Source organism: Haliotis cracherodii, unplaced genomic scaffold, assembly GCF_022045235.1.
Source record: "Haliotis cracherodii isolate W230 unplaced genomic scaffold, xgHalCrac1.p SCAF_11, whole genome shotgun sequence".
NCBI classification, from domain to species: Eukaryota; Metazoa; Mollusca; class Gastropoda; order Lepetellida; family Haliotidae; genus Haliotis; species Haliotis cracherodii.
The window spans coordinates 16,179,502-16,202,316 of NW_027266266.1; the positions used below are offsets into that span (position 1 = coordinate 16,179,502).

Genomic DNA, 22,815 nt, shown 5'->3' on the forward strand with positions numbered 1-22,815 from the left:
GTTTGTAAAAAAGTAATAATAAAGTGGAAAAGTTGGGCTTGGGGTGGGTGGGGAGGGGTCAAGCGTGGGAAGGCACGGCGGCGGCTGGCGAGCTGAGGTGGCGAGGAAGTTACTGTTCCTTCCAAGCCAGGAGCCGCCTGGCTAGGTCTGACCTTACTTACTTACTTTGGAGATTTAACGTGCGCTTTCCGACTGATGAGTATTTCACACACGGGCCCGGCCAGGCCATTTTATATGTTTCCGAAAGGGGCGAAAGTGGTCTGTGCAACCCAAGAGGGGGGTTAGGGGATGCTTATATAGAATTTGGGAATTTTGAGATTTGGAATAGATGCCGATTGGGTTGGGGAGGAGAACTAAGGGAGCTGGGTATGGTGGATGTTTGTTTGTTTATGTGATTTTGATTTGGTAGGTTATTGTGTTTTTTTTATGCGTTTTATTAGTTCCGTTTTTATTAAGAATACGCCTAAGGCCTTGAAGTTTTCTAGTTTTCTAGGCAGAACTAATGGGCATGGCCTCAGCCCTCCATAATCAAGAATCCAAAAACCACCAAAAAAATCCTAATACTTACCGACTCCCTAAGTGGACTGCAAGCCCTCCAAAACAAAAATACCAAAAACCGACCTAAATTAATAAATCAAATACGTAAAAGCTCCAACGACCTAACTAAGGCAGGCAAACAAATGACCTACTTGTGGATACCCGCCCACGTAGGAATATACGGTAATGAAAACGCCGATAAAGCATCTAAACTATCCCTCAAAATCCCAGAAATAAGCTTACACTTACCCATCTCAAAATCAGAAATTAAAAGTGTAAACAAGCAAAAAATCACAAAAATGGCATAACCTATATCTAAACTCAAATAGCCAAATCAAAAAAGTGCTCAGCAAACCACTAACCAAACCAAAAATTCTCCATCCATCAAAAAAATCGACAGAGTAATCACTTAACTACAAACAGGACACACCAACCTAAATAACCACCTAAATTTTTTTTAAAAACACACTTCAGGTAACTGCCCACACTGCAAACAACCAGAAACCCCAGAACACGCACTCATCCACTGCACACACTACCTAACACATCGAACCGCATTACAAACCACCCTCAATCTAAACAAGGCTCTCACTCTTAGAAGCAATACTAAACCCACAAAAAGACTGAATAAGGGACATAGTACAAAATATATATAGTAGTTGGGGGATTAACAGTAGAGGATTGACAGTAACAACAATAGTATACATGAGTGGGATAACATAGGTAGGTGTTGCCAACAAAGGGATGATGCTGTCACAACACGATGGTCACACCACATAGGTGGAAGCCAATGAGACATTAAGCCCATTTAACAGGATAAGTGATTATTGCTTCATGAGTTCATAGTAAGCGGATGGATTGAAATAGCCTTGATCCCTGTTGATTGATGGCTTGTGGCGATGAATGTGGACTGCTTCTGTTAGTTTTCTTTTAGTGAAATCATGGAGGTTGTTGGAGAGGATTTGGACATTGTCCCGGTATATACCGAAACGTCGCTTTTTACAGTATTAAAGAAGTTGTTATCCATAAAATTGTGTCTACCTTGTAATATGGAAATGGTTTTGGTGCTTTTATATTCAAGAACACGCATTTCAATTACATTGGTTGAAAATGGACACACTTGAAGTTCTGACAATGACGTAAACGTATCATGAGTAAACCACATGCATTCTAAATCATCTTAGACAGCACAATATCATTTTATCCCATTCACGTTACAGCTGTAACATTGGACGACTGCAGTGTTAAAGGTTTCACAGCATGGTCCTTGTTGGACAAGGTCGGCCTAGTGAACTTCAGCTTCTCTGATCCACGCATCTCAAACACCTCGGACATGTGGTACGCTGGACTGATTCAGGACAATGGGTACAAGCGCGGGTACTCGTGGCCCGGGGGTAGGGGATCTGCCGTGCAGGGGGAGGGGGAGTTTCGTTATGGAACCTTCCCCAAGGACTTTCTGTGGAGTATCGCCTCCTCCTCCTTTCAAATTGAAGGCGCTGTTACGGAGGATGGTAAGACTTGTTCATCTTTGAACACAATGGATCATCCCTCTTTGAACATCCCATCGACCATTTAATATACATAATAATATGATAATAGTTGGAGACAGAATATTTTAAACAAGCGTTTTCTTCTTTGAAACAATTATATTTTTCCCAGGTGAACATTATTTTATTAAAACATGACCCCACTCTTCCACCACGATAGCTAAAAATCGATCCCTCGGAACAGAACCTAAGAATGATTTGATTGAGTGCGCCTGAGTATGTGAGTATTGGTTTACGCCTACTTTAGTAATATTTGTCAATGAGGAATGGGTTTTCTACATTTTATCTATGGAAATAGCGCCTAGGTTTGCGAAACGTTTTGGCCAGTATGCTATCCAATATCCAATATACCCCCGATGACACAGGATAATTTGACGTTCATGTAAACAACGTTTTCTTAACATTGCGCTTCTCCATGTCAATGAGTATATGTACAGCTATTTGTAACTTAACCTTTACAAGACTTTCATAAACAACAAGACAAGACAACAGAGCAGAACAATGTCTCCCATTTTGAGACTAACAAAATCACTGTCAATATAGTTATCTGTTTAAGTCAATATGTGTATGGATTGTTCCTCTAAGTGTTGCCCCTAATTCAGTAGTACGTGTTTAAAAGCTTACTGCTAACCCTTTAAAATATCCTTGTATAATGTCAGGACGAGGAGAAAGTATCTGGGACAACTTCCAAGTTATTCATAACGACACTGGCAGCGTGACCTGCGACAGCTACCACAAATACACCGAGGACATCAGACTTCTTAAAAACATGGGGATAAGAACGTTTTGGGATTGGTTACTGTTCCATAGTAGGTCAACGGGAAGTAAACAAATGCACACAACGATTCCTTTTTATCACTTTCTAAAATAATATAAAACGTTAACGCCACACGTGACTAGTTGTTTGGAAACCTTACGAATTCAGGTGTGTTCAGGGTTTCTACATGGCGGTAGTACTGCTCCGCGGTGTTAGGCAGCACACAAACACTTACTCATTCTTCACAATTTGTGAGTGGCGGGTTCTACCGGTAGATAAGGACATGCTTGCATTTTTTAACGAACACCTGGTAACATCACTGATTTACAGGGATCTTCGCAGTACTATAATTTTCATCACTGTTCGGCCTTTTGTGCCCGATGCAATGTGTTCCAAGATAACCGAGAGTGATATTCTCTGACGTTGATGGTATATATTTCCCCATTTTTCTAAAGAAATGTTGACAATAAGAAAATCTGTACTTTATACAGAAGTTATGGTAAACTGTTTGGTTTGTTTCAATACCCATCCGAGACATACATAATTTTCTAAGGTAAACGTGATTTTAGTAATGACCTTGTTGACATGGGAGTTACTTTTGACTGATACCTACAAAAATATTGACTGTATACATACAGTATGTGAATGATGTGTATGGGCAGCGGAACTTCTATAGCCAACCTTAGACAATGGAAAAATATTATGTAGGTCCGGGGTAAATGTACACGTAACACGTTTGGTGTTCATTTCCAGACAATGACGACGAAAACTAGTGATAACTGTAAGTTCAATGTCTTGAAGATCGGGGTTAGAATTGGTCTTCAGCGGTATGCAACAAACACATACCTTTTCATGCAAATTGTGTAAGTAATGGGTGTTACCGGTATGACAGAACATCTAATTTTTTTACGCGAACACCTGGTGTCATCAATGATTTACAGGGATCCATTCATCACTATAATTTTTATCACTATTTGGCGTTTTACGACCAATGGAATCTGTTTCGGCGGATAATCGAAACTGGTTATTCTCTGGCGTTGACGTATTGTGTGTATAATATTTGCAGTGAGTGAGTGAGTGAGTGAGTGAGTGACTTAGTGAGTGAGTTAAAAGTTAACGGCATTATTTCAGCCATATAGCGACTTTGCATTAGTACACATTATCAGATGTAGACAGTTTAATTTACCTGGACTGAAACACAATAACTAAAATAACACTCTTTTAATGATAAATCTTTATCTTATTCATATGATCTTTTAGGCCGACCTCTACCGTTTTTCCATCGCGTGGTCACGAATATTCCCAGATGGCACCAAAGCATCTATAAACCAAGCCGGTATCCAGTACTACCATCGACTCCTCGACGCTCTCCGTGCTGCGGGTATTGAACCAATGGCCACCTTGTACCACTGGGACCTTCCAAAGGCTCTCCAGGATAAAGGAGGGTGGACTAATGCGTCCATTATTGGACACTTCAGAGACTACGCTGATGTGTGCTTCAGGGAATATGGAAATAAGGTGAGCTAACATTGCTTCTATACGAAGGCAAGGCATAAAAATATGCTTGAAGAAAGGTACAACACAAATACAAACTTACGTGAGGAATAGAGCTTAATAGAATAGATTTTAATGACTAACAAGTAACCAGGTACATGAAAACAGAGTTCGACAAAGTCAATAATAAAAGTGCATATAAAGAAAGTATATGTATTTGTAAAACGTGATAACGATTTCTTTTGTGTCTTATATTTAATATGAAAACCACATGTCAATAGAAATTATGGAAATACAAATAAATCGTTACTCAAGCATAGATTTTTCCCAACCATGGATATAATAAACAAGCGGACATGTGACTGTAGAAGCAATTGTGTCTATATTATGACTTCGACAATATATCGGATCCCCTACTAAATATTAAATGTGTTTCGGTACATAAAATAGTAATTGCTTCAAGTTGTCTTCATAGGTGAAACTTTGGGTGACGTTCAATGAACCTTGGATATTCCTTGTAAAGGGTCTTGAGACGGGACAGAATGCACCTGGGCATACCCGCGAATGGGTGGTGCCCTACAGTGGCGGCCACAACGTCCTGTTGGCCCATGCCGAGGCCTACCATCTTTATAATAACTCCTACAGGGAGACTCAGCACGGTAAAAGTGTTATGTATGTATTGGACTCGTTGGAATTGCAAAACAAAAGATATACTCAGTACCAAAACTTGGTTGGATCGAAGGCCATGCTAGCAGCCACTGGTTTGCCAGATGAAGACAAACATTTAGTCTCCGAAGGGAAAATATTTGAAGGTGTATATATCGTGAAATTGTCTGATAATATGAAACAGAAGGAGCCTAGAGTGAGTGAGTTGGGTTTAACACCGCTTTTAACAGTATTCCAGTTATATCGCGGCGTGTCAGCTTAATGTGGGAGGAAAGCCCGAAGTGATGCAGGTCTCAGACGTTTACCACTTCGGTGAAACTCACGAGCACGGGTATGGTGCTGACATGCATAGAAACATAATCGAGTCGAACCGGGATTCGAACCCACAATCTTAGGTTTCTGGTGTGCCCAAGGTACGCAACTGTGCACAGCGAATCGCGGCGCCTCAAACGACAGGGCCAGCCGTGTCCCCGCAAGGAGCCTAAAGGATCTCTTATCGATACTGATGGATTTTAGACTGGCCATACCATAAGACTTGAATGGAATTTATATATCTATTTTATTTCAATACTACAGAGAGACTTTGGCAGACCCAGACTCGATCTTTTAGATGGCCGACCCGTGAAGATGCGGGTTAGAATTGGCCTTCGGCAACCCATGCTTGTCGTAAGAGGCGACGAACGGGATCGGGTGGTCAAGCTCGCTGACTTGCTTCATGCATGTAACCCAATTGCGTAGATTGGCTAGCCGTCGTACAGCTGAAATATTGCTGGATGTGACCCATGTTCAAGACACATGCCCAGATTCAATTCCATTAAAAAAGACGCACATCTGCTAAAATTAGGCATTACGTTATTAACGGCCCTGTCACACTAAAACGTTTTAGAGTAACTTGCACCAAGCGTTTGCACCACCCGATCCCGTTAGTCGCCTTTTACGCCAAGCATGGTTTGCTGAAGACCTGTTCTTATCTGGATCTTCTTTGTGATCCACCCCACCCCATTGAGTTGCAATGTACCCAGCGGCGTGGATCGTTGCTCATGCTGGCAGCCACTGGTTTCTAGCTTAGATTCGTAATATCGATCACTGGTTTGTCGGGTCCAGGTTTGAATAGTATTGAGTACGGCGTCAGTAACCAAACACAGATAAACTCAAAGTTCAAATTACTCAATCATCCCCTGCCAGGTGAAATCAGCATCTCCTGCAACTTGGACTGGCCAAAGCCCCTGGACCCTACGAATTCCTCCGACATCGAGGCGTCAGAGACTGCTGTTCAGATGTTCCTGGGATGGTTCGCAAATCCTGTTTACGTGAACGGGGACTACCCAGAGGTGATGAAAACAAGGATAGCCGCCACCTGTCAGATAGAGGGACGCAATGTATCGGAACTACCCGCATTCACAGAGGCACAAAGCAATAGAGTTAAAGGTAGGTTTACGTGTAATGCCTTACTATAGAACCAGAGAAACGTCAGAATATTAAAGTCTGTATCTTGCGACTAACGGGATCGTGTGGTCAGGCTCGCTGACTTGGTTCATGCATGTCATCGTATTCCAATTGCGTGGATCGATGCTCATGATATCAATCACTGGATTGTCTGGTCCAGACTCGATTATTTACAGACCGCCGTCATATAGCTGGAATATTGCTGAGTGCGGCGTTAAACAACAAACTTACAAATCCAGGTGTAACTTGAGAACCCTCCAACTAAAGATGTGTTTGCTTGCTGTATAGATCAAGGACTGTCTGTGTAATCATAAGGTATGTTCTAAACCATCACATAATGTTTTGTCAATCACTTGATTGTTTGGTTCGAACTCAATTATTTAAGACCACCGTCATATAGCTGGAATATTGCCGAGTGCGGTGTGAAACAACAAACAAACAGACAAACAAACACAGATGTCATCATTGTACTTCTTGGGGGATGGTATTTGTAGACATGTCACTATATATGATGATGGACCAATTCACGACAGACCGCCGTCACATAGCTGTAATATTGCTGAGTGCGGCGTTAAACAACAAACCAAACCAAACCAAACCGTGAAGATCCGGAGTAAAATAGGTCTTCAGCAACCCATGCTTGCCGTAAGAGGCGATTCTGCTTGTCTGACTTGGTTGATGCATGTCATCGATCCCATATTGCGTGGATCAATGCGCATGATATATTAATCACTGGATTGTCTGGTCCAGACTCGATTATTTACAGACCGCCGTCATATAGCTGAAATATTGCCAAGTGCGGCGTTAAACAACAAACCAACCAACCAACCATTGGTTCCGTCTAGCTGTAGTTGGTGATTAATCATCGTCGTGTATACATGCAAATTATAAAGTTAAACTATTCTAAAAAATAAACAAGTTTGATTTCTTATAAAGTATTCTAGTAACAAATTCGCGACACAGCTTCGGATTGAGTCTGACGCAAAAATAGCCGTCCAATCACATCACACGAAGCTGTGTTCGCGAATAGAGCCAGGGGCTGTATCATAATAATACTGAGGTATTCTACACTGGATTAATACAGCGGTCACATTATGGACATTTACAACTCGACTGGGATGATGTTCCATGTGTTCATATGATTCAGAATCTCGGTATGTTCAAACATTGGATCGTCACGCTGAAGATCAGGGCTCGAGTGAGCTCAGTTTTACCCTGCCTGTAGTAACATTCCAGAAATACCACGGCGGGGACACCATAAATGGGCTTCACATATCGTACCGATGTGGAGAATCGAAAACGAGACTTCGATTCGGCGCGACGAGCCAACTCTTTTACCACCAGGCAACTCCGTTGCCTATCAGGGTTCAATTACATTCTCGATGAAACCCTTCTTGGTGATGTTGCGAACGATACACTCAATGTTCATAAAGCCCATTTCTGGTGTCTCCCGTCGTGATATTGCGGGAATATTGCTAAAAGCGGCGTAAAAGCATATTCACCCACTCACTCACTCACTCACGACAGGAGTGGTTCCCCTTGGTTAATAATTGTTCCCTGGGGGATGAGGAAGACTCTCAACTGGGTAAAGAGCAACTACGGCAACATCCCCATCTATTTGAATGAGAACGGCCTGTCTGACAACAATGGTACTCTGGATGATCAACACAGGGTTGACTTCTTTCGATCTTACATAAATGAAGTTCTGAAAGTTGGGTAAGGGTGGTTAGGGTCGCCTTGTGATTAAAGCGTTCACTCATCACGCGACCAATGATGATCCGGGGTAGAATAGGTCTTCAGCAACCCATGCTTGCCGTAAAAGGCGACTACGCTTGTAAAGGGCGACTAACGGGATCGGGTGGTCAGGCTCGGTGGCTTGGTGGATGCATGTCATCGATCCCAATTGCGTAGATCGATGCTCATGTTATCAATCACTTGTCTGGTCCAGACTCGATTATTTACAGACCGCCGTCATATTGCTGAAATATTGCTGAGTGCGGCGTTAAACAACAAACCAACCAACCAACCATTGGTTCCGTCTAGCTGTAGTTGGTGATTAATCATAGTCGTGTATACATGCAAATTATAAAGTTAAACTATTTTAAAAAATAAACAGGTTTGATTTCTTATAAAGTATTCTAGTAACAAATTCGCGACACAGCTTCGGATTGAGTCTGACGCAAAATATAGCCGTCCAATCATATCACACGAAGCTGTGTTCGCGAATAGAGCCAGGGGCTGTATCATAATAATACTGAGGTATTCTACACTGGAGTAATACAGCGGTCACATTATGGACATTTACAACTCGACTGGGATGATGTTCCATGTGTTCATATGATTCAGAATCTCGGTATGTTCAAACATTGGATCGTCACGCTGAAGATCAGGGCTCGAGTGAGCTCAGTTTTACCCTGCCTGTAGTAACATTCCAGAAATACCACGGCGGGGACATCATAAATGGGCTTCACATATCGTACCGATGTGGAGAGTCGAAAACGAGACTTCGATTCGGCGCGACGAGCCAACTCTTTTACCACCAGGCAACTCCGCTGCCTATCAGGGTTCAATTACATTCTCGATGAAATCCTTCTTGGTGATGTTGCGAACGATACACTCAATGTTCATAAAGCCCATTTCTGGTGTCTCCCGCCGTGATATTGCGGGAATATTGCTAAAAGCGGCGTAAAAGCATATTCACCCACTCACTCACTCACGACAGGAGTGGTTCCCCTTGGTTAATAATTGTTCCCTGGGGGATGAGGAAGACTCTCAACTGGGTAAAGAGCAACTACGGCAACATCCCCATCTATTTGAATGAGAACGGCCTGTCTGACAACAATGGTAGTCTGGATGATCAACACAGGGTTGACTTCTTTCGATCTTACATAAATGAAGTTCTGAAAGGTGGGTAAGGGTGGTTCGGGTAGCCTTGTGATTAAAGCGTTCACTCATCACGCGACCAGTGATGATCCGGGGTAGAATAGGTCTTCAGCAACCCATGCTTGCCGTAAAAGGCGACTACGCTTGTAAAGGGCGACTAACGGGATCGGGTGGTCAAGCTCGGTGGCTTGGTGGATGCATGTCATCGATCCAAATTGCGTAGATCGATGCTCATGTTATCAATCACTTGTCTGGTCCAGACTCGATTATTTACAGACCGCCGTCATATAGCTGAAATATTGCTGAGTGCGGCGTTAACCAACAACAAACAACCAACCAATCATTCATCAGGTTCAGGTTCGATCCCCCTCAAGGATACAATGTATGAAGCCCATCTCTGCTGTCCACCGCCATGACAAAGCTGGAATGTTGCTAAAAGTGGCATAAAATCATACGCACTCACTGAGTGAGTAAATAACGGTCATGTTGCACTGAGCCAAAGAACGCTGTACACGTCTACACTATTTGCATTTGTTTTGTCTCATGAAACGTAAAAAAACCTTTCATGTCATGAAAGATTTTCAGGTGTTTAAATTAGAAGCAGAACCAGACATTGGTAATTTCAACACTTTCGTTTTTTTAGTCTTCACAATACTAAATGCATATATTTGTTAGATGTCAAAATGACTGATATTAGTGGCTTTGGGGAACTGTGTTAAATATTTTAACCTGTGCAAGACTTCGACCCAAACTAACTTTCCTACGCAGTTAATGATGGCACATACATCTGTGTTAATCGAGTACATGTTATCACATTTGCTCTTAAATTTGGACGAATCATCATTTTTCGCTCTTTTTTGCCATTGTTCAAACTTCAGAACTTCAAAAGAAAAATGATAGGTGTCAACTTGCCTGATGATATTTATACAAACATCGAGACATCACACTTCCAGGAGTCCAAAGACTTGTCCTTTCATTTTCTGTCTCCAGCTATTGATTTTGACGAAGTGAATGTAAGAAGCTATACCGCGTGGTCGTTAATGGATAACTTTGAGTGGGAAGGTGGATACCATGAAAAATTTGGAGTTCATCATGTCGACTTTAATAGCACCAACAGGACGAGGACCCCGAGATCCTCTGCAGCTTTCCTGCGACACGTATGTATAAAATACCCTTTCAAAACGACCTGGTCAAACTTATCAATAACAGTCTTAATGACAAAACCGGATTTTGTCCGGACAAAACCAAAGCCAAAAGGACTTGATTTGTACAGATTCAACTGTTTACAGAGCGCCATGATAACAGTATAATCATATTTAAAAAATGAAAAGTCACCCACTCACTCAGATAGCGTTGGTGCGCATGCCCAAGTTAGATATTATATGTACAATGTGTGAAGTCCATCTGCTCACCAATCATATTATTTGTTTTTGGCTTCATTATATCTGTAAAATAATTACAGCGAAGACTTTTTCAATCTGAAAGGTCTTCCACGATAATGGCTTCAAACGAGGCGCCTTGACAGATCCGAATAGACAACCTCTACCTTTTGAGAATGAAATGTTTCCTGGAGTGTTCCCAGAAGACTTTGCGTGGGTCTCTTCCACTTTCGCTTACCAGATAGAAGAGCTGTTGGACACAAAAGGTAAAAAACCCACATACATCAGGAAGAGCCTTTAACGTAGTGACGTGACATGCACTTAATGAAATCAATTACCTGGTTCTCGCATAGTACAATCATCGTTGTTATACACCTGTGAAATGCACTTTATGAAATCAATTACCTAGTTCTCGTATAGTACAATCATCGTTGTCATGCACCTGTGAAATGCACTTAATGAAATCAATTACCTGGTTCTCGCATAGTACAAATCATCGTTGTTGTACACCTGTGAAATGCACTTTATGAAAGGCTAATATCACTTGGTGAAACGCTATTCCCTCGGTTTTCACACAACATAATACCCGTTATGCAACTGAAAACAGGGATGTGAAAACAGATTTGCGTTTTGATTGTAATGCAGGTATCAAGTGACTATGGGAAAAACCCGTTAATACGAACGCCAGTGTTCTTTGTGTTTTTCGTACATGTATGTTTGTTTGTTGTTTAACGCCACACTCAGCAATATGCCAGCTGCCACACATATGCCAGCTATCTAAAGGCGGTATGCCAGCTATCTAAAGGCGGTCTGTTAATAATCGAGTCTGGACCAGACAATCAAGTGATTGACATCATGAGCATCGATCCACGCATTTGGGATACGATGACATGCACCAACGAAGCCAGTGAGCCTGACCACCCGATCCTGGTGTTCTTAGTGAAACATTTTGATTTTGAAATATTCGTATGAACGAATAGTTGTGACAGGTGACTTGGTATGTACATTCTCACCCCGTGGGGATCCGGGTTGGAATTGATCTTCTGCTACTCCTTCCTGTCCCATGTGAAGGTATTTGTTTTCAACAACCCATGCTGGTCGTATCGTCAACGCCATTAACACTCGAGATGTAACATTGCAAAAAAACCACTGTTCAGAATATAGACAAACTCCGTTTGAACTCGCGCTGGAATAAAACCCAAGTACTGTCATGGTTGTCGTAATAGGCGACCAAATAGAATCGTGGTAAGGCTCGATAACTTGGATGATTGCGTACCATCTTACCCCAAACAAACACAGACATGGTATTGTTTATAGGAAAGGGGTTCACGTTTTTACATGGGCCAACTTGAAACAGACAGCTGACAAAGGTTTCATGCCCTCGAAACAGTAAATCGATGTTGTTGCAGCTCTCAAAGATATTGGGGTAAGATTTCAGAAAACAACTCGATGTTGACAACATGTATAACTGTTTTCTACTATTCAAACACTGACTGAATTATGCAATTCAGGAGGCATATTCATTCATTCAGTTAGCAACATCAATTCTTGATCAGAACAGATCAGAAGAAGTTCCTAATACAAAATGCATGTTGGATACGTAATCAGATGGTTGCGTACATAGTTTGTGACCTGGCTGATTATGTTATTGTAACCTGATGGCTAGGATCGTTTCAATCAATCAATTTGTTTTCAGAATGTAGACCATCCTGTCCGTTCACATGTATTGTGTTATTACATAACTAATCAAGTACTGATCGAAACAGTGTTCCAATAAATAAGACCCGTGAAGCTTCCGGGTTAGAATAGGTCTTCAGCAACCCATGCTTGTCGTAAAAGGCGACTAACGGGATCGGGTGGTCAGGCTCGCTGACTTGGTTGATGCATGTCATCGATCCCAATTGCGTGGATCGATGATCATGATATCAATCACTGGATCTTCTGGTCCAGATTTGATTATTTACAGACCGCCGTCATATAGCTGGAATATTGCTGAGTGTGGCTTTAAACAACAAACCAAACCAACCAATCCAATAAATAATATCATACATACATATCAATACACACATAACACCTCTATCATGTACTAGTCCGAATACATCGCAAAGATAATATACTAAATTAAAACAGTACCAACATCCACATTCTATATGTATTAGAAATATAAACTCATGTCCAAAAGAAACGATACCAAGTGTTCGAAAGGTTATGGAAGAAAAACAAAACCATACAAAAAATTCATATTGGTATATTTCATTAGAGTAATCATTTAACATCATGTGTACAAAAATTCATTTTAATCATATTTTAACATGCAGAAGTTTGTGTTGGTGTTGTGTTCCTAACGTGTCGGGTCAACAGTTTTAGCAGTAGATCTGCACGTGTATTACGTGCTACGGCACATGACATCGTTTTTGAAAAGTGTACGTCTTTTACACAAATTGTCAAATTTTCCCGTGGGGTATGTTTAAATATGTTTTCATATAAAGTAAATCACTTATAACTCAAAATGAATTAAAAATAGTTGGTATCGTTATTTTTGGACATTAGTTTATTTGAGCAATCCCTGCATATCCAAACTGACTTAGAGACATCGCAATAGACAAATTATACTGGGAAGCCAAATTGTTTTCTAAAATATACATTTTCCTATCATTTTCAGTCACTTGGCGATGAAACAGAGCATAAAAATGTTTGGAAATCGTTGTCATAATAGAATACATGGCAAAATAATTATAAAGAGACTGAAATATTTTGGCGTTCTATCAGTTGCCTGAGAGATAAAGTCAGTCATTTTACACATTGACTGTAACACATATACTACACACATTAGGTACTGCACAGGGAACCTCATTTGAGACATTCACTCTTTCTCTAATTCCACTAATTACTCACACCGTGTTCAAAATGCTAAAATACCATTTATATTTTATTATGAGGTGAAGACGTATTACTTTTCACTCTCCTGGACCCGAATCTTACCGAAGGGAACGTCGGAAGAAGTCAACCAGGATGGCATCAATTATTACAACGAGCTGCTCTTGGCTCTGGCTGATGCTGAGATTGAACCAATCGTGTCCCTTCACCAGTGGGACATCCCAGCTGCTATTACAAACGGCTGGCTGGATAACAACATCGTGGAAGCCTTCGGGAACTATGCGTTCAGAACTTCGGAGATAAGGTAATAAGGATGTCGATACGGAAACATATGTCCTTGTATATTTAATCTTTGGAGGGTATTTCACCTGTAACTATTTAATTGTTTTGTATTTTTGTCATACTCGAGTAATGTATTAAATTTTCAGACGTAAGAATTGTCAAAAGCAAAGTCTTTTTATTTACAGATAATGGATTACAGAATATCTCTACACAATGAATAGAGTATTTTTCTTTTTCTTTTTCTTTTTTTGGGGGGGGGGGGGGGGGGGGGGGGGTTGGGAACACAAGGTGGACAAGAGTTATCAGGGTATGACATATCCTCCCGGACTGGTGCAATTCGGTAAATCTGGCGTTTGGCTACTTATATCCCTCTTTTGGTTCATTGCCATCGAATACATTAAGTTCAGAGAAGAAATAATAATGTTATTCACAATGTTTCAAAATCTCAAACCATCAAAAGGCACCAGTTCACCGCTTAAGTGAGCTGTATTGCAAATTCTATCAAGTAATATTCAACAGTTTTGGAGTTCTGCTCCGGAAACGAGCACTACCCCCATTTTCAGTAAAGTCTAACTTGTCATGAAAACATTGAAAAGACAAAAAAACAACAACAAATCTTTAAGAGGCCCCTGTTCACTTGAGTGATCTGTATTGCAAGTTTCATTGAGAAAGATTCAACGGTTTTGGAGTTCTGCTCCGGAAACGAGCACTAACCTCATTTTCAGTATAAGTCCAACCTGTCGTCATGAAAAAAATTCCCCAAATCATCAAAAGGCACCATTCACTACAAGGCTGATCTAAAAGGTTTCAACAAGAAACCTTTAACGGTTTTGGAGTTCTGCTCCGGAAACAGAAAACGGATGCTGATCGCCTTATGCCCCCGTTTTTCAAAGGGGTGTTGTTTTGATGACAGATTTATCATATATATTTATTATGGTTGTATATTGCAGGTCAAAACGTGGATAACCCAAAATGAACCGAATACTCTAGCACTGTATGGATACGAGTAAGGACAGCATGTCCCAAGGGTCAGAGGTCAAGGGTATCGTGCCGCTCACAACATGATCAAAGCACATGCTGCAGCGTACAGGATTTATCAAGAGGATTTTAAGAAGAGCCAAAACGGTACTTACAAGTCATCTGACAGACAGACAGACAGACAGAAAGGGAACGACCATTTGATATTCTGGGGGCCCTGGGATTGTACCGACAAAAATAAACTGTCACCGATCAACATTCTAGAAAAAAAGATAATTATGCTTCAGACTGTTGAACAAAACATGAAATTGCCTGCAACAAAAAATACATTGTTGCAAAGTGTTTTTCAGGCTCAGCGTTTACCAAAAATATTTGGTCTCTAGGGCCATTGCACAATCGAGATGGGAAAAAATAATTTTATCTACATGCTTAATAAAAGGCTCGAGTAAATGCACTTTATGTTAAGGGATATATGTTTTACTGCTTATCTTTAATACTTGACAAAGAGATTTGATTAAGCATTTAATAACATCGGTTGACATGATGAGTCGTTATCTATAAGCTGAGACCTTATGCTGATGTAACCCACATTTCATTCGTGATAAAAAGGTGTCATCTTATCTTACCAAGGTTTCTGCTGTTAGTGGATTGATGAAATGATTGGTGAAACATCCTCTTCTAGGCTGGAAATGTGAACAACAGTAACGTCTGATGCATTGTGTCCTTTATACCAAACAGTTTTGTTTCTACTGGGTTTATATATATACTGAACAACAAAAGTTCCTGTGACATTGAATAAGATTTAATACAAAGTTATGTTTCTTACCAAATCTGAAACAATTAGAGGTTTGCAACAGGTAAAAGACTCCTGTAAGTGTTCAAATGGTTAAATGTGCCATACTGACTTCAGAAAATGCGTGATTTCATAAAAACCATGAACATGCCAAAATGTCAATTTACAAATCAATAGCGTGTGTGTCCACCTCTGGTTGCGATGCAAGCAACACATCTTCGTCTCATGGAATGGACCATGCGTCGCACAAAGTCCCGTGGGATATCTGTCCATATCTGCTGGAGCATGTTTCGAAGTTCCTGGAGTGTCTGTGGAACACGTGGTTGACGCCGATCCATCTCATCCCATATGTGCTTGAATTGGTGAAAGATCAGGGTAGCGAACCGGCCAGGGGATGACATTCACGTTGTTTTGTTGAAGAGAATCCTGAACAAGTCGAGCGATATGAGGCCGGGCGTTGTCATGTTGAAAGGTAATGTCTGAGCCATGACGACGCAAAAACGGTAGAACAACAGGGCCGATGATCTCGTCGCGGTAGCGCTGTGCATTGAGATTTCCCTTTACCACTATCAAAGGGGTCCTCTGTCTTTCTGTAATCCCGCCACATATCATAACGATGCCGCCCCCGAACCGACCTTCTTCCATGACACAATGATTGACGTAACGTTCACCTCGACGTCGGTACATCCGTCAATCGCTGTGGCTGAGGTGAAAACGAGACTCGTCAGTGAATAGAACTTGTCCCCACTGCATGGCCGTCCAGCGTAGACGCTGTCTGCACCACTCTAGACGTGCTTGGCGGTGGTTTCCTGTCAAAATGGGACGTCTGGCGGGTCTTCTGGCGACAATCCCTGCACATCTGAGTTGGCGGCGCACGGTTTGTGAAGATATTCGTCGGAGGCCAGGGATGCTTCTTGCAGTCACTGTTGCTGGCTGGAATTGATTTCGTAGGTGTGTTGTTCGAATTTAGTTGTCTTGTCGATTATTGGTTACGCCTGGCCTGCCACACCGAGGATGGTCTCTGACTGCATTCGTCTGTTGCGAACGTTGCCATAAACACCAATGGTGTTTCTGTGGACGTTAAATTGTCTTGCAACATCACGTTGACTCGATCCTGCTTCAAGCACATCAATGGCTCGCAGACGCTCATTCTGACGCTTTTCTGAAGCAGTTGCGTTTTTCTTACTTGATTCCATACATGTACTACAATATTGAAAACCAAACTTAACTTGTTTGAAAATACACCAAAATATTGGTGTCACAGGAACTTTGTTGTTGACCATATGACCAGTTTATATGTACAATGAGACTTTGTAGAAGTTAAAAACCTTTAGAACGAATACCGTTTCGAATGTCTATAAACATATATAAATGAACATTAAAATACCTTTGATTACACGTCCAATTTCGTAGGGAAAGGTACTTTGTGGGCTTTTTTGCGTATATGTCATTTCCAGGAAGAGTGGGACTTGCAGTGTATTCTTCTTGGGCTCTGCCAAAGTCGGAAAGAGACCCTGGTGATTGGGCCGCTCAAGACCGGAAGTTTGCCTTCGACTTTGATTGGTTCGTTGACCCAGTGCTCCTGGACGGAGAGTACCCGGATGTCATGAGGAGAGAAGTGTCTCTCAGAAGGAGAGAACAGAATCTTAACCAGTCCCGTCTCCCGGTGTTTACAGACGTAGAGAGGAACATGATCAGAGGTGAGGGACTCCTATGTTGTTTGTTTGTTTGGTGTTTAACGCCTCACCCGATCCCGCTAGTCGCTTCTTACGTCAAGCATTGGATGCGGAAGACTAATTCCTACCCGGAATCGTCACGGGACAGCGTGTATCTCCGATGTGCAGAGTGGGTATGGTACATATGGAAAGGAACAGAATGGTAATCAGTCCCATATCATTGTGCTTACAGAAAAGGAGAAGAACGTGGCCAGAGATGGCGTGGGGACAGTCACTACAATACATGAATCAAAGATGTGCGTAAGCAACATACGAACACGTATATAAATCTGAGAGGTGTGGTCCATATAAAGAACAGAAACGCACCCAATCCCTTCGGGTTTTAAATCCGAGGAGATCTTGATTAGAAGAGATTGTGTCATTAGCGGGGTGTACGGTATTCACGAACTCAATTGGCTTTCACAACACTAGAAACGACACCTACCTCCGTTTCAGCTAAATCTATTTTTTTTAAACGGAAACAGAGGAAAACTCAAATTTTGAAAACTTCCTAAATAGCTAAAGGCATCACTTCAGCCCTTGCTTACTTAATGATTGTATCAGGTTTGGATGAAATGTCTTTCACGGTTTTCAAGTTGTGATCCGGAAACAAAATCCAACCCGGTCCAGCCCCTTCCCCAGCAGACCTGGTTCCCAGTATTCTACGTTGTGATGAGAGTCATACCCGTGATCTTCAGCAACCCATGTTTGCCGTAACAGGCGACTATGCTTGTCGTAAGGGGCAACTAGCGGGATCGGGTGGGGAATATATCTAATATTGTGAATAAATATTACAAAATGTTCCAGGATATTAAACACATGCATATATAACAGGAGCCTACCTTTCAATAAAATTATCTTTTGAATTGGAGTTTCTGTAAACAATTTGAAACAATATCCGGTACCCTTTACCACTAATGGCTGCCGGTCAATATCAAGTACAACAGTCGAAAACGTATTTATAAAAAATAGTCCCTTTAATCAACTTGAGAATACAAAGTAACACAATACATTTCATCAATAAATAATATGTACTCTCGGCTAAACAAAACAAGAAGACAAACATGTCATTCGATTATTTTTTTATTTTTTATTTGATAATTTGAAAAATATATCCAAGAAATGCAAACCTACGACTCCAATTTTTGTTCCATTAGCGTGATGAGTTTTTGCAGGGAAATATCTTCTCCAGCTATAATTGACTAACATTAACACTAGCTGTAGGCATTTGATGGAATTTCTTAAAGTAATTGGTTCCATAAAATATCTGTTAAAATAGTTTTGCCTCATGTTAAATAATACCTTCCTGCTAGACACGTTATATGTCGAGGAAAAAGTTAGTGTTTCGTGATGTTGGTAATTACAGTTAACTGAAAATGCAGACATAGTTTATTAATGACGCTTTTGTGTATACTAAGTTAACAAGCAAACGCAAGGCAGACTTTCGATCACACAACATGAATCTTATTAATGATGCCATGTGGTTATACCGTGGACATAATTGAACAAGAAGCCAGTCATCCAATACCTTGTTAGTGGACATAGTTACACATTGTATGGACATGTACATGTATGTCATACTGGATACCAGATAAGGGTCTTCCATTCAAACTGTGTTGATTTATATGATGTTTGATATACAGGTAAATTCATACTGACCCGTGTTGATTTATGTCATGTTTGATATACAGGTAAATTCATACTGACCCGTGTTGATTTATATCATGTTTGATATACAGGTAAATTCCTACTGACCAACTCTAGAAGCGAGTGTTTCAGACAAATGTCCTTGGAAATGTGTCAAAGAAAGCCTTGTGTTTAAGTCCATATGATTAAGACAACAGCCTCAATAGATAAAATATTCACTTCAAATACCCAAAAAGAATTCCTATTAAATCGGTTTTAAATATCTACTCCTGAACGGTATATTTGTTAGGTTTGGACAGATTTTTGTTTTCTGTTAAAATTGGCCTCTAAGCCATTGTTCTGATAACGTCAGAAGCAACGGTTGACCTCAAATTCCCATTGGTAACGTCATTTCCACTCAGCTTATCAGTCAGTATTGCAAATTGCTAGAATATCAGAATGTTTTGACATTCGAACTTGCCTTGTTTGTGGGAAATATAATACATATTGAGGAATGAAATATCATTCTAATGCGTATTTGTTTGTGCGCATTTGTTTGTCAACCAAACCATCAGTGTAGAATGACACCACATCAATAAAAGACATTGAGTTTTAGTTGCATTGGTGATGTACATGTACCGACCAAGCAAGATATGAGGAACATGATGCCGGTCATTGAGCGTTTTGTTGTCTCAAGGTATGATCGGACCAGTATCTGTTCAGTAGTGCATGAGGCACGCAAAGACTTATTCACTTTGAAAGTTAAAACAAATGATTCAATTTCCCCTACACCAGCTGCTTTGTACCAGCCTGTCAAACGAGCAGCATTGGATGCACGCAACTGTTGGAGACGATGTCTGGATGGGTAATATCAGTAGCACATGAGCCTTTGTGGACTGCCCTACCACAAGCTTCTAAGTGATGCCGAGAGCTTCTGTGCTGCAGGTGTATTTGTTTGTTTGTTTGTTTGTTTGTTTGTTTGTGTTTTTTTTGTTTTACGCCGCACCCCCAATATTCCAGCTTTATGACGGCGGTCTGGAAATAATCGAGTCTGGACCAGACAATCAAGTGATTGATATCATGAGCATCGATCCATGCAGTTGGGATGCGGTGACATGCATCAACCAAGTCTGACCACCCGATCCCGTATGTCGCCTCTTACGACGAGCATATTCGCTTGTGACGGCAAGCATGGGTTGCTGAAGACCTATTCTACCCCGAATCGTCACGTGTAAAGATGTAGCTGTAACTCCGAGAAGGGATGCAGGGCCAAGGTGTAAATGTGTTTCGGAACGGTTGATTTGTACACTACGTTGCAAAGTTTGTGGTGACTGTTATCGCATTTTGTTGTTACGAGACAATCAAAACATTTGCCATGCACATCATGTTTCAATGAATACAAATGTTGTTTTTCATATATTTTGTCGTCATTTTATTGATCTTCGATATATACAATATTGGTATGGTTAATTGGCTTTAATGAACCAGGTCATAAGGCTATGCCGAAGAAGATGGTATTATTTCACCTCTATTTTGCCTTTTACGCCGAATGGAATCTGTTTCAGCAGATAGAGGAGACAAATCTTAACATACATTAAATTGTTTGTTCATTGTATCAGGTTCGGCTGACTTCCTCGGCATCAGCTACTACACCACCAACATAGTGGAGGAGCGACGTCACAACGACGGCACCGCCCAACCCTCCATCACTGACGACAGAGCCGTCACGGTTTCGGTAAACACATCAATGGCAAGGTGAAGCTTTAGTTTTAATCTTTATGAAAATCGTTTCACATGATTTACTTTTGAATAATTTTCAACAACCCAGTCTTTTTTCGTATAACGTCTGAATATCCAGATGATTCAAGAAAATAATGTACACATTTGTGAAGGTATTAAAGAATAGAAGATGCGTTTTGCACATGATTTTTGCCTACTTTTTATTTTATACAAACATAGCAACATGTGATACAGTGAGCGACACAGTAGGTATGGTATTACGCCGACTGAAGCAATTCTCGGGCAATATCACGTGGAGATACCAGAAATGAGATTTAATCACTGCATCATGTGGGAAACAAACCGTGGCATTCGACGTGACACTGTACCCACTAGGCTATCCCACCGCCCCTTCATGACAAAGAGGATAACATGAAGATACAACTACAACTATATATTCACTTTTCAGTACTAACTGTCCACGGCTTCACATGTACCCCAAGGGAATCAGGGTGGTACTGAGAAGGGTCAAACAGCGGTATGGTAACATCCCCGTCTATGTTACCGGTAACGGCGTATCAGACAAGTCAGGTACAACTGATGACACGGATAGAGTGGAGTACATGAAGTCCCACACCAATGAAGTACTGAAAGGTTACTGTGACTCCATTACATTTTATAGGACAGTGTTCCGAATTACTAATTATACCATACGCATGCTTGTACATTCCAGAACGTGAGAACAAATACTTGGCCAAGTTCTTTAAGTCCTTATGGCCACGCAAACAAGTTCTGCTTATCACAGAATAACCTGTATTCAAAGAAGGCCGTTGACTAGCACGAACAATATGCGTAGGGATTTGGCGTTACACAGTTTACAGTTAAGTAATGTAATATCACTACTCCATCATTGCTAAACTGTGAAGGTAGCGGAATACGTTGAATGGACTCGAATGCTATCTTTGAATACCAAAGATTCCATCTTCATTGACCGTTTGAGGGCTGAACAAATCCTTTCGCTTTAGTAGATACTTAAATAAGTATAATCACCTGCCATTCATCAGAAGTTTCCCACGAAAGATGTAATCTCTCATTTGCGGGAAACAAAGAGACCATTTCACAGAACGAATGATCAAGGTGACGTGGTTTAATAATTTAACACTAAATAGTGAACCTCATACAATGTTAAGAAAGAAGACACTGACAATGCCCAAAGGAAAGTGTCGAGTTGTTTTGCTGACGTGCAGAGTAACATCCCTATGATCATGATTCGAATTCCTGATTCGTCCTGATTATGATTCTTGGTCTGTCAGCATCATACCCGTTCTCAAGGGTTATCACCCAAGTGGCAATTATATGTCTAAGACCTGTATCACTGCGGTCTGTCCTCCCACAATAAGCTGATTAACCTGAGGCGCCGTGATATCTTGAAACCCTGTCCTCAGTATTGTCACACAAAACTCACTGTCTCACTCCTGTCGTGTGGTTTCTACACTCCTGTCGTGTGGTTTCTACTTAACGTCTGCACACTGAAATATATTCGTACCGTATATACAAAACGTTTAATGCAAGATCCATTTGTATATTATACGATATAATACGACTTTAGCATGGTCCGGTGCTATATGAGAATGTAGGCTTCGATTCATGCCGCTTTGAACACTATTCAAATAATATCACTGCGCGCAAGCTTCAAGTAAGGCAGAGTTTACTGTATTGATCAAAGTCACGGACACGGTTGAGATGCTGACACAACAAGGGTCATCATCTTATAATTGAGGCCAATCTTAGAATCGGATTCTTGCATGGCGAAGAATTTCAACTTTGTGCAGCCCTTTTGCCACATCACCGACAACGTCTATTTGACGCTACAAATCGGTTACCTTTACATATTTCAGCTATACAACTCGACGGCGTTGACGTTCGTGGTTACATGGCCTACTCCCTCACCGACAGCTTCGAGTGGAAATACGGCTACAGCGTTGCTTTTGGTCTGTACTACGTCAATTTTACCGATCCAAAACGAGATTGGCATCCTAAAACGTCGTCTATATATTATGGTAGTCTTATTCGAAACAATGGGTTCTTGCATCGGAAACACAATTCTACAACCTAG

At 41.0% G+C, this 22,815-nt stretch overlaps 1 pseudogene; it reads left to right on the plus strand.

Moving 5' to 3' along the window:
* The window catches only part of LOC139454882 (lactase/phlorizin hydrolase-like), a 40,791-nt pseudogene extending 17,976 nt beyond the window's left edge, over positions 1-22,815 (plus strand).